This window comes from Echinops telfairi, unplaced genomic scaffold (assembly GCF_000313985.2).
Source record: "Echinops telfairi isolate 266 unplaced genomic scaffold, ASM31398v2 ScPeMD7_7420;HRSCAF=8458, whole genome shotgun sequence".
NCBI lineage: Eukaryota > Metazoa > Chordata > Mammalia > Afrosoricida > Tenrecidae > Echinops > Echinops telfairi.
The window spans coordinates 25,216,179-25,229,669 of NW_022111320.1; positions in this window are offsets into that span (position 1 = coordinate 25,216,179).

The window sequence follows — 13,491 nt, forward strand, 5'->3', positions numbered from 1 at the left end:
TTCCCTGTGTTTCCAGTTCCTATGTGTACCAGTGTACACCCTGGTCTAGCCTGACTTGCAAGGTAGAATTCATATCATGATAGTGGGGGGCGGAGGAAGTATTTAGGAACTAGAGGAAAGTTGTATGTTTCATCGTTGCTGTATCACACCGACTGGCTGGCTCATCTCTTCCCCGAGACCCCTCTGTAAGGGGATGTCCATTGGCCTAAAAAATGGGCTTTGGGTCTCCATTCTGCACTCCCCCCCTCATTCACTATGATATGATTTTTAGTTCTGATGATGCCTGATACCTGTTCCCTACGACACCTCGTGATCGCACAGGCTGGTGTGCTTCTTCCATGCGGGCTTTGTTGCTTCTGAGCTAGATGGCTGCTTGCTTACCTGCAAGCCTTTAAGACCCCAGATGCTATATGTCTTTAAGTCTCTTCTTCATTTAAAAACAAAAACAACAAAAGTAGCTATAGTGAGATATACAGTGAATGAATTACACAGTTAATATGACCCTTGTCCTGAGGGCTCAGAACCATAGTTTCAGGGGACACCAAAATCAACTAGTCTAACAGTTCACAAAGACAATATTCTGCATCTATCTTTGGCAAGTAGCACCTGGGATCTTAAAAACTCACCAGTGGTCATCTGAGGTGCAATTATTGGCCTCTCCCTGTCTGCAGCAAAGCAGAGAGACGGAAATGGAGATGCATGGAAACAATTAGTCCAGTGGACTGACGGACCACTCACACATCAGTCTCCACAACCGAGACCAGAAGAAATAGAATGTACCCAGTTACCACCACCAACTGCCCTGAAACGCATCAAATTAAAAGGTCCTGGACAGAAGGAGAGAAAAATATGGAACAAAACTCAAAATTATTAAAAGACCACATTATTTGATCCTGGTTCCTTTCATTCAGAAAGATTATATTGTTATATGGATCATTTCTTTTTATTGTTGAGTTGTATCCTTTTATCTAGATTTCTGACCGAATCCTTGGACCCATTTCGGGTATGGAACAAAAGAAACTGTCACAAATTCTTAACTGGTGGCAGATCAATACACCAGTTACAGGTGGGACTACAGAAATGGGAACAGACAATGATGGGATACCAGACGATGATGGGATATGTACATTGTAAGAAAGGCTTACAAGACTGGTCCAGGGCCTTCCAACCAAGGCAGTCAGTGTACAACGACTAGGGCATGACTCATGACTATGTGGTTCCCAGCGCGCTCAAGGACACACTATCAGGCAGGCCCCTAAGAGACGGTCCCTGCCTGAGCTGGTTGGAAAGAGATGGAGGTAATCTACTTCCCAAGGCACTCTGCCTGAAGGCACGATTATCTACATCCTTGGTTACTAAATAGAAAGAATTCAGTGGTGGCCTAATCTATGCGGAAACTCTGCAAATAGATTTTGGGCTGTCACTGCCATCCATAGCCTTTGCAAAGCAGAGGTGCTCAGAATTTAAGCTCTAAAACCGTATGGATAGTACTGCAATGTTTGTCCATTCAGTTGTTAGTGGGCATTGGGTTTCATAAAGCTGCTCTGAACATTCCCTTTCAAGCCTTAGATGAACATTTATACTCTTTTCTTGGGAAACTATTACCAGGGTATGGAATTGTTAATCCTCTTTAGGTACATAATAACTCTTCAAGAAGCTGTTAAGTAGCTCTCTGAATTGGTGGACCAGTTTACATTTCAGTCACTCTAATACATGTGTAATAACATCTCATGTGTGTAATAGTACCTCAATGTAGTTTGAGTTTTTACTTCCCTAATACCTAGTGATGTTGAGCTCTTTCACATGTTTATTTGTCATCCATACATGTTCTTTGGTGAAGTGTCTGCTCACATTTTTTGCCTTAAAAAAATTGGCAATGGATATATGTATGGATTGTGGTAAGAGTTCTACGAGCCTCCAATAAAATGATTTTTTTTAAAATAAACCATTGTCTTTGGAAAAAAAATTTGGGACGCTTGCTTCCTTATTGAGCATGAAGAGTCCTTTAGACATCTTGTCCTTTTTTCAGACGTGTTCTATAAAGATTGTTCTCCCAGGCTGTAGCTTGTCTTTTCATTTTCTTTAGATACAAAAGTTTTAAATTTTGGTAGTCCAGTTTATCAAATTGTTCTTTTATGGATGGAGTGACTAAAATTTTTCTCTAAGCCTTATTTTCTTTTTCTAGAAAGTGGGGATAAAACTAGATTCTATCTTTTTGGGCACTTATGAGATTAAAATATTTTGTTCAGAGGCTGGTCCATCTGTCCTCTAAAGACTATCTCAACATCCACTACTTTCTCCAGGACCCTGGGTTGGAAGTCACTTCTCCTCCTCGTCACCTCGCACTCTTGTAGCGCGTCAGCTGTTACCTTCTGCAACTGAATGATTTCAGTTTCACTTGTTGGGGTACAGTGCTGCAGTATTGGCCCCAATCTGTTCATTCCTCCTTGTCTCTGTGCCCTAGGAAAGTGACCTCCCACTGGACTCTGGGTCATGTGACTGCTTTGGCCAATGAGACAGCAGCAATAGCAACACTAGCAGAAATCTGAAAAGCACTGCAGCATTTGGAGTTTGCCCTCTTTCTGTGCCTGGACCCCTGTGGACCCTTTGGGGGAGTCTGCTGGAGGGTAAGAGACACGTGACCCAGCTACCCCTATCAACCCACTGTCAGCTGGTCAACTGCTGGGAAGGCCCATGAGGCCAGGCAGGACCAACCAGTCACCGGCTGATCTGCCAACTGTCAGGAGAAGAGGCGTGCCTTTCTTAGGGTAACCCAATGAGACAATAAGGGAACAGGGGAGCTCACTCTGAATTTTTGAAAAAAGAGTTTTATTGGGACATAATCCACATAACATACGATTCAATAGTTCAAACATATCAAAGAGAGTTGTACATCCGTGAATATTTTTTGAGCACTTACTATGTCCCAGACCTTTGAGAACTCACCAGTGAGTAAAGCAAACCAGTCTTCCCCTTGACTGAGGAGAGAAGTAATAGATAACAAATGTGACGTGTATTGGCGCCTAGTGATCAGTGTGGTCAAGCCCAGCAGAGCTGGGCAAGGGGAGAGAGCAGAGCTGCTTTAGATGGAGAAGCCAGGGAAGGCCTGTGAGACCTGTGTGAGGTGAAGGAACCAGCCATGTAGGTATCCAGGGGAGAGAGCGACAAAACATGTTCCATTGTCTCTGAGATCAGCAGATGGACAACAATCCCCTCAGACAAGTTCTCTCAGTAATACACTTGTCTTAGTCTCATCAAAGTGCCTTAAACAAAAAAAGGATGCATTTTTCCATGGAGGGGAGGGGGTCGATCAAGGCTAATATTAAATTTTTTTAAGTCATTTTATTGGGGGCTCATACAACTCATCACAATCCATACATACATCCATTGTATAAAGCACATTTGTACATTTGTTACCCTCATTATTCTTTTTTTTTAAATTATTTTATTAAGGGCTCATACAATTCTTATCACAGTCCATACATACATCGAGTCAGGCACATATGTACACCTGTTGCCCTCATCAATCTCAAAACATTTGCCCTCTACTTTAGCCCTCAATATCCTTTGCTCATTTTCCCCCTCCCTCCCCCCTCCCCCCTAATATTAAATTTTTAACAATAATCTTGGATAGATTTTCTCAAAGGACATAGAAAGAACTTGGGAACTTATTATGAAGAAGGTTTTTGATTTGTTTTTTTAATTGAAAACTGTCCTGGGGAGAAAAAGACCAGGAAAATTATGCTGAGGGACTTTTTCATCACAACAATACACCTGCTCATTGGTCCAGGGTAGCAAGAGCTGTCCTATGAGAAGTTCACCGGGAAATTTTACTTCATCCTTGGGACGGCCAGCCCTGATCTTGACCCTTCAGATTCTTTTTGTTTCCAAACTGAAAGAACATCAGACAAGAGCACGAATCGAGTCCGTTGAGGACGCCATGATGGCCGTCTGACTTCTGAGGTGGTGTAAATGGGGGGTGGGGTTGGGGGGGAGATGGAAACCGGCCTTCTGCAGTGGTGAGACCTAGATGGAGCATGTGGGAAAACATCAGCATGGTTGAGAGTTTTATTGGCACATCATCCACATGTCACACAATTCGACCGCTCAATAGCATCAAGAAGAGTGGTACAATCATCCCCACAGTCGTTTTAGGGCAGTTTCTTCTTTCTTGTACTCACTCCATTCACGCCAGCCTCCCCTGCCCGACCCCTAAGACACCATTAATCTACCGTTTCCCCCAAAATAAGACAGTATCTTATGTTAATTTTTGCTCCCAAAGATGCGCTAGGTCATATTTTCAGGGGATATCTTATTTTTCCATGAGGAAGAATACAGTACACATTTATTGTTTTATTAAAAGAGACCTCGCATTTCCTGTCTGCTCCGGCTGTGCTGCGGCCAACAGTGAGCTGGGTAGCGGTGCACACTGCTAAGGTCCAGAGTCCAGAATTACGGTAGCTGGGGGGCCTTATTTTTGGGGAGGTCTTATTTTTTATTTTGTATGTTTTTCTGAATATTTCGGGGAGGTCTTATTTTTCGGGGATGCCTTATATTTTAGTGAGAGGCAAAACTGTAAGTAGGTCTTATTTTGGGGGGATGTCTTACTTTTGGGGAAACACGGTAGTTACTGGCTCTATAGAGCAGTGGTTCTCAACCTTCCTCATGCTGCGACCCTTTCGTACAGTTCCTCATGGTATGGTGACCCCCAACCATAACACTGTTTTCATTGCTACCTCATAACTGTAATTTTGCTACTGTTATGAATTGTAATGTAAATGTCTGATATGCAGGATGTATTTTTGTATTAGTCTGGGTACTTTAGAGAAACAAATCCACAGAAACTCACATATAAGAGAGAGTTTTATATAAAGGTTAAGTGTACATTAAGAAAACATCCCAACCCTGTGCTGCCCAAGCCCACAAGTCCAACATTAGCCCATATGTCCTCCACCAATCCACGAGGTCCTCCACCATCTCACAAAACACACGCAATGACACCGACTGCAGGAGGAAAGCCGAATCAGTGAAAATGTAAGCATCTCAGCGCTGGCAGGGGTCTCCACACGGGTGCTCCAGCACCCAGGGCTGCATCGGGGTAGGTCCATGCGGCATCTCCTCAGGGATGTCTTACAAGAAGTGAGCCTTGCTAGCTAAAACAGGGAACTGGCTAAGGCAGCTCCACCCTGATCCGACCATCAGAAAGCAAGAGACCCGAGAACTAGAAAGGTGAGGCTCACTGAGCCATTTATCTCTCCGCCCTTCAATTAACCCCACACGTGTTTATTGGCCAGGTTGGCACAATAAACTTTTAACTAACTCAATTTTCATTGTTACAAATTTAACATAATGAAAGCATAGTGTTTCATCACAAAAACAATGTCGTTACATATTGTGAAATATTTATTTCTAATGACAAATGAAATTTTGTCTTGAAGCATGGTGTAGCATGGGTAACAATCTTCCCGCCGGGGTACTCGTATGTGGGTGTATCTGCATGTGGGTGGACCCGCCTAGAGACAGATAGAGAAGCAGTGTCTTGGTTCCCAAGACCATCGGAAACATATTTGTGTTTTCTGATGGTCTTAGGCGACCCCTGTGAAAGGGTTGTTTAACCCCCCAAAGGGGTCATGACCCACAGGTTGAGAACCACTGCTATCGATGGACTTGGCCTGTATTTCATATTCAAAAAAACATACAAAAAACAAGCAAAAAAAACAAAAACAAGCAAACAAAAAAAATAACAACAATGCCAACGTGAAACAGAGAAAAACCTCAATAGAAAATTAAAAATTACAAGTTTAATATGGGTCAAAAGGCAGATCAAATGATAAGCCGTTTCATTTTTAACTTAACTACATCTGCCATAATCCACTTTCCAGTGCACTGTGCATGGGACTCACATCCCTGGTCTATGGTCAGAGGGGATTCACCGGAGACTTAATCTATGTGTGGACCCTGCAAATGGATTTTAGGTACACTGGATATTTTTAGTTAATAAGGGTTTCTATAATGTCGCCGCAATAGTTTTCCTGACCCTCATATCCTGTGGCAGTTTTATCACAGGTTCCCGGGGAGGAGGTCATCCCCAGTCTGACCCACTTCCGAGATTTGCAATACCACCAGAGAAAACGCAGTTTAACAAGATCCCCCAGGGGATTGTTATAGGTGCCCAGTTATAAGAATCACCTGGGGGATCTCGTTAAACTACAAATTCAGATTCAGCGTATCTGGGGTGAACTTAAACCAGAATGAACCAGTTCAAAACTTTGTTTGAAAATGTGGAGAGAGGAGGGGGCGCGAGAAGGGGTCCTCTGTGTGACTTCCTCTTGAATCTGGGTGGGCGGACGACCGAACTCAGCAGAGGCGCCACAATGCGCTGGGACTTGTGGGAGCAGGTCAGGAGAGATGGTGTGTTTGGGGATGGTACCTATGTTTCTGAAAAAGGAGCAGTCCAACAGGCTGGTGAGTAAGATCTAAGAGGTGTCCAGCTACAGTCCAGAGCAGTGGTTCTCCACCTTCCTCAGGCCGCGACCCTTTCATACAGTTCCTCATGTGCTGGTGACCCCCAACCGTAACATGATTTTTGTTGCTACTTCATCACTGTCATTTTGGTACTGTGATGAATCGGGTGACCCCTGTGAAAGGGCTGTTCGACCCCCAAAGGGGTCGTGACCCACAGGTTGAGAACCGCTGGTCTAGATGATTCCTGTAGATCTGTCTGTGATGTTTTGATGGAATAAATGTATCTAATGAAAACAAACAAACAAATGATGATGTAGCTTCAATGTGCTCACTGTAACAGTGATTCTTGGAACCCTGAGCTGCCATCGTAAGAGGCCACTTGGACAGTCCACATGGAAAAGCCCTGAGAATACGTTTATATTTCTAATGTTTCTTCACTTCCCAGGACTGCCATAAAAAAGATACCATATGAAAACATAAATGTAGGAGGGGAAATAATAACAAAATAAAATAAAAACAGAAACGTACTGTTTCACAGTTCCGTTGGCCAGGGTCCTGAACTCAGACCTTCTCCACAAAGCCACGCTCCCTCTCGTTCAGCTCTCAGGGAAGCTCCTTCTGTGTCTCCCAGCTTCTGGCTGCCCCAGACACTGATTCCTCGGGGTTCACCGGGGGTTCACCTTCCTTCTGTGCCTCTGTGTCGGGTTTCCACGTGTATTCCACTTGGCCTTACACAAGGCCAGCACTCTGGTGGGATTAGCACCCACTCTGCTCAGGGAAGACCTCATGCGCATCTAACGGAGAAGTGCTTCCAAGATCCCACTTCCACATAAGGTCACTCTCACAGGTAATGGAGGTTAAGACTCTAGCATATCTCTTTGGAGAACACCATTCTATCCACAACACTCTGAAGGGACAGGTAAATGGGGAGGGAGATAGAGCAATACAGAACGGGTATCGAGTGAGTCTCCAACCTTTCTTACCTTCCTCGTCCAGGTGCGCAGACTCCTGTCTCCAGATGATTCTAGCCTCCGACCTTGAGTCACCGCAGTCATGCAAGTCTTCCCAGAAGAGATTTCCGATATCGCGAAACGGAGAGACAAGCGATCCTTGCTGTGCTGCCTTATCTGGGTCCATTAACTGGTAAGCAGAGTAAAATGGTGGTGTCTTATGCACAATAAATAACTAAACCATCCACCATTATTACCTCCCACTGATAAAGGACCTCGTGCTTGGGAGAGAGTCAGTGAAAAAAGAGGAAGGTTCTCCATTACGTAGATTGACACAGTGGCTGCAACAATGGGCTCAAACGTAACACCAAATATGAAAAACAGTGCAGGGCTGGGCAGGTGTTTTGTTCTGTTGTACATAGCTGCTACAACTCTGAGTAGATTCGACGGGCACCTAACAACAATAACATACTTTATTTTTAAACCACGATCTGTTTCATAAAGGAGCCTTGGTGGTGTAGTGGTTACACGTTGGGCTGGGATCTGCATGGTTCAAAGCCACCAGCGGCTGCATGGGAGGAAAGACTGGGCTTTCTGCTGCTAAAGAGCCACCATCTTGGAAACCCACAGGAGGTCTCCGTGAGTCAGCATTGATTTGATGGCAGCAAGAGTTCGATCAGTTTTATCTTTTGTGCATTATTAATTTTTGGAACCATCCTCATTTCAGAAACATTGAGAATGAAAAAGTGCGTGTCTTTAGCTCTGGGGTGGGGAACCTTGTTTCTGCCAATTGCCCATTTGGATATTTATAACATCATTTGAGGGCCACACAAAATTATCAACAAAGTGCCTGCTGTATGTGGTCAAACATTTCATTAACTTGCCCCTAACGTGATGGCCGGAATTGCTTCTCTTTGCTGAGGTGGGTGATGCTTAGCTGGTATAGATATTTCTTAGGCCTTATGTGGCTCATGGCCAGAAGTTCCCCACTCCTACGTTAGATTGATGAATGAAGAGCCAGTAGTGCTCTTTATTGGGTTGGATAAAGAAAAAGGCAACAAATGTACAAATGTGCTTGACACAATGGATGGATGTATGGATTGTGATAAGAGTTGTACGAGCCCCCAATAAAATGATTTTTAAAAGATAGCTCACTGGAGGCAGGACACACACTCACTCCCTGCGAGACACTCCTGTTGACAAGCCACATGGAGCTATGCGGATAGCAGCCAGAGCCTTGGAGCTGGAGGTGCCACGTGGAGACCCACGCCAGCGCAAAGATGCTTCTACCACCGCTGGATCCACAAGACTTTCCACCCGCTGTCCTGTGATCTTCCTGCACTCTCACCATCACTGCATGTGTTGCATGAGTCTGAAGAGGAATTTACAGACTGGTACTGGACATATGGGCTAATATCGGATTTATGGACTTGATCTGGACTTGGCTGGCATGTTTTCTTAATGTACAATTATTCTTTATATAAACCTCTTAATATACCAAAAAGAAAAAGAAAAGAAAAAGGCAAGGGTCAAGACGTGAGAAGGAGGGTGTTACCAAGGTTTGGGGCCCAAGCTGCTAGATGAATTCTGGTGTCATTTCCTGAGCTGTAGAACACTTGACGATGGAATGAATGAATGGGTGCTGATTGGGAAGCAGTATCGATGACTGCCTGGTTTAGGTGTGGGACAGAAAACAATTCTTGGAGACATCCAGGCCTGTTTGCCCTCAAAACCCTACCTCTGCTCTGCTCTGTACCGCATCCCTGCTAGGGCTGGTCCTGGCAGGCTGCACTCCTGAGTCAGTTGATTTCTGGTCATTCCACAAGTCTGAGTCAGTTGATTTCTGGTTGGGTTTGGTCATTAGAAGGTTGGCAGTTAAGCAAAGAGCAAGAGAAGTGGAGAAAAAGCAGGGTCTTTCTCCTCTTCTCTCTCCGACTCAGGGCACAACTTCAGTCTACAGCGGTGGCTACATCTCTACAATGGCTCCAACTCCTGCCAGACGTACCCACCAAGGTTTCAGGTTCCAGCAGGTGAACTCTACCTCTGAGTTCTGCTAAGATCACCTCTCTCCCGACCCTCCAGTTTAAGGAAGTGTGGCAGCAGTTTCCTGCTCTAGACAATCTCTGGGCTTCATCACCTTGCCCAAGCAATTTCTCTATTAGTTTCCCCTGGTTATAAAGATGCATTCATTCTGTTTTCCTGGGTCAATCTTGCCCCTGGGACTAAAGGCTGAGGATTTACATGAAACCAGGAAGACTCAGGTGAGAGGCAAACACTTTGCACAATCCTACCTGATGCAGACTCTCAGGCTCCAGGGTGTTTACTAACCTCTCACCTTGGGATTTGCTCATCGCTGACCTCTGTGCTCTCCCATCAGCCATTCCCTCTCCGCAAGACCTGGTGTTCACGAATCTCTGGCAATCTCCTCTTTCAAACCCAGCTCGAAGCCTTATTGGTCATGATTTACCCGTCCAGTCTCCTGTCTAGTAGTTTTTAGCCCCACTTGCCCCAGGGACGCGTGCTGGACTATTGCTCAGTAAACATTTGATGCTGTTTCCTATTTCCATGCGTTTGCAGACTGTCTCCTCTACCTGGAATTCGCTCACAACACTCCTCTCAGGGACATTTTGACTTGGCCTTCAAACCCTAAATCACGTGTCCCACCAGGAAGTCGGCCAGAGTGCTCCCTCGAGGCAAGGACGGTGACCCTTTGTCTCATATGCTTTGCACATGCTGTCAGGAGAGACCAGTCCCTGGAGAAGGACATCGTGTTTGGTACGGCAGAGGGGCAGCAAAAGCAGAGGAAAGCCCTCATGGAGAGTTGGACACAGTGATGGCAGCAACGGGCTTCAACATAGGAACAATGGTGTGCATGGCGCAGGACCGGGCGGTGTTTCCTTCTGTCGTGCCTGGGGTCGCTCCGGGCTGGAATGGACTTGATGGGCCCTAACAGCAACCACATTCAGTTAGTAATTTATGAGGCTGAGATGCCCACTCGCACGTTCGTTCATGGTGCCACCAACCGCCCCTGTGACTCGGCACTTCTGCCATTTCATCCGTAGAGGACGGCCAGTTCCTTGAGGGTAGGGACCAAGTCATAGACATGGATCTGAGCACCAGGACCCGGCATGAAGACAGCTAGATAGCTACCTGCTAGATGCATGGTTAGTCACGTGTTTTCAATAGTTGGAAGCACTTGTGCCTCAGTGCCTCATTGTTTGGTGGTCCGCCTCCCTTGGGCAATTCCTACATTGGGCAGGAGGACACCAGTCAATGTCGTCTGACATGAATACTGCCCTTTTTTATCTTCCTATCCCCATCTCTTTTTCTTTTTTCAAGTTTTCATCTCTGGTTAGGTTGATGTGTTTTGTTTTACTAACTTTCGTTTTTCACTTTACATTTTGAAAGTCTCAAGTATAGGAAAATATTACAATACCAGTACTAGCCCCATACCAAACCCACGGCCATTGAGTCTAATCTGACTCATTGCAACCTCATATAAACTATGCATCTTTTTTTTTTTTTGGAAGCTGTTCAGAATTGCATTTTATTTAGCTCCACAATCGATACTCAGGGAAATAAACTATGCATCTCTACAGGAGCAGACAGCCTTGCTGGTCTCACGTAAAGCAACTGGTGGGTTTGAACCTTTGAACTTGTGGTTAGCAGCCCAACACATAACCCACAGGGCCACCAACTCAAAGTCACTGTCATCAAATCAATTCTGACTCAACCCTATAGGACATAACAAAACTGCCCCTGTGGGTTCCCGAGGCTGTAAGTGTTTTCAGGAGTAGAAAGTCTCATCTGTTACCCAGGGAGCAGCTGGTGGTTTTGAACTGCTGACTTGCAGTTTGCAGCAGAATCCAGAATCCACTACACCACCAGCGTCCCTTAATAGTACAAAGAACTGCCATCATAGCCTTTACCCAGCTTGTCCAAAAGTTAACATTGACCCAATTTGGGTTATCACTTCCTTTCTTCCTCCCCCCACATACGTGTGCATCTGTGTTCTTATTGTTAGGTGCCCTCAGTCAGTTCCAGCTCATAGTGACCCTATGTATAGGAGAACAAAGCACTGACTGGTCCTGAGCCATCCTCCCAATTGTTCTGTGTGTGAGCCCATCGATGCAGTCACTGTGTCAACTCATCTTGTGGAGGGTCTCCCTCTTTTTCACTCCCCTCTTCTTTACCGAGCATGATGTCTTTCTCTAGAGACTGGTTCTCCTGATACTATGTCCAAAGTACGTGAGACAAAATCATGCCATCTTTGCCTCTAAGGAATATTCTGACTGTACTTCTTCTAAGACCGATTTGTTCTTTTGGCAGTCCAAGATACTTTCAATAGTCTTCGCCAGCACCATAGTTCAAATGCATTGAATCTACTTCAGTCTTCCTTATTCAATGTCCAACTTTCACGTGCATAGTAGGCCAATGAAAATACCATGGCTTAAAAAATATATATATTTTAAAAAAAATACACACACACACACACACACACACACACACCATGGCTTGAATCAGACGCACCTTAGTCCTCAAAGTGACATCTTTGCTTGTCAACACTTTAAAGAGGTCTTGTGCAGCAGATTAACACAACACCTACTGCTTCCACAAGCACTGATTATAGATTCAAGCAAGATAAATCTCCATAGATCATGGTGCTACCTCCTGGCCCAGTTATGAGGATTTGGGTTTTCTTTACCTCAGTGAGTTAATAATCCATCTTGAAGGTTGCAATCCTTGGTTTTCATCAGCAAGTGCTTCAAGGCCTCCTCACCTGGAGCAAATAAGGTTGTCGCACCTGCATGTTTCAGATTGATAATAAGCCTCCCTTCAATCCTGATGCATGTGTGTACATATTACTGTATATTATGTAATATGTATTGTATATTAATATGTAGAATGTACACATACACACACACTTGGTAGAGGGTCGTCGGAAAACGAGGAAGACAGTTAACAACATGGATTGACACAGTGGCTGCCACTATGGACTCAAACACAACAATTGTGAGGCCAGACAGTGTTATGTTCTGTTATACACAAGAGTCACTATGAGTCAGAACCTATTCGACAGCATCTAACAACCTATATATTACACACTGTTGTCATTTGTTATAGAGTATTACACTTATATGACATATCCCAGTATTGTGTGTACTGTTTTCTCAAACATGATTCCCCTCTCGAGATTCAAATTCACTGGCTGCCACAGAGTTAATTCTGACTCATCACTCATACCAACCATATGGGAAGAGTAGAACTGCCCCTGTGGGTTTTTGAGACTGCAAATCTTTACCAGAATAGAAAGCCTCATCTTCTCTCTTAGAGTGGCTGGTGGTTTTGAACTGCTGACCTTGTAACCACCACCCACCAGGGCTCCTGTGATGCTCCCCTACCCCTAACTATTTCCTTGTTCACTTGTTCACAAGTGGTCATTATCTGATATAAGCCAAGCAGCATTATCAAAATCAGGAAATCTAACATTGAGACAAGACTGCTATCCAATCTTCAGACCATATTCAGATTCTACCAGGCCTCCCAATTCTGTCCTGTGTGGGTGCATTTGGTTTGTTTCTTTTCCCAGGGTACAATCTCGATCACACGTCGCATTTTCTGGGGCAACTCCTTAGCCTGCTTTCTCTTTCAGGACTCCATGTTTGTGAAGAGTTCAGGCCAGTTATCTGATTTCCCCATAGGTTCAAAATGCCCCTGCAAATGATAACGTACCCAGTTGTTACCACCCTCCCTTTTTCCACAATGAGAGGAGGGACTCTTTACAGGGCCTTGTAAAACCCTAAATAAAGGACACAAGGGCAAATTCCACTTTGGCCACTGTCTTGTTAAAATTCCTTAAAGAAAGTTAATTCCTTGGGCCCAAAGTACCTTAACACCAAAAAGACAGGCTTCTCCTCATAGTCCCTGCTCCTCCCAGGAGTTTATGTGCTGTTTAATGATTTTTCACAAATAGTTTCCCTTGCTCTTAAAGTTGGATTAATTGAACTTTAATTCCGCGGGATCACTCCCCAAAGAGGGGACCCTGGCTCCGCTGGTGGTGGCGCTATAGGGCCTT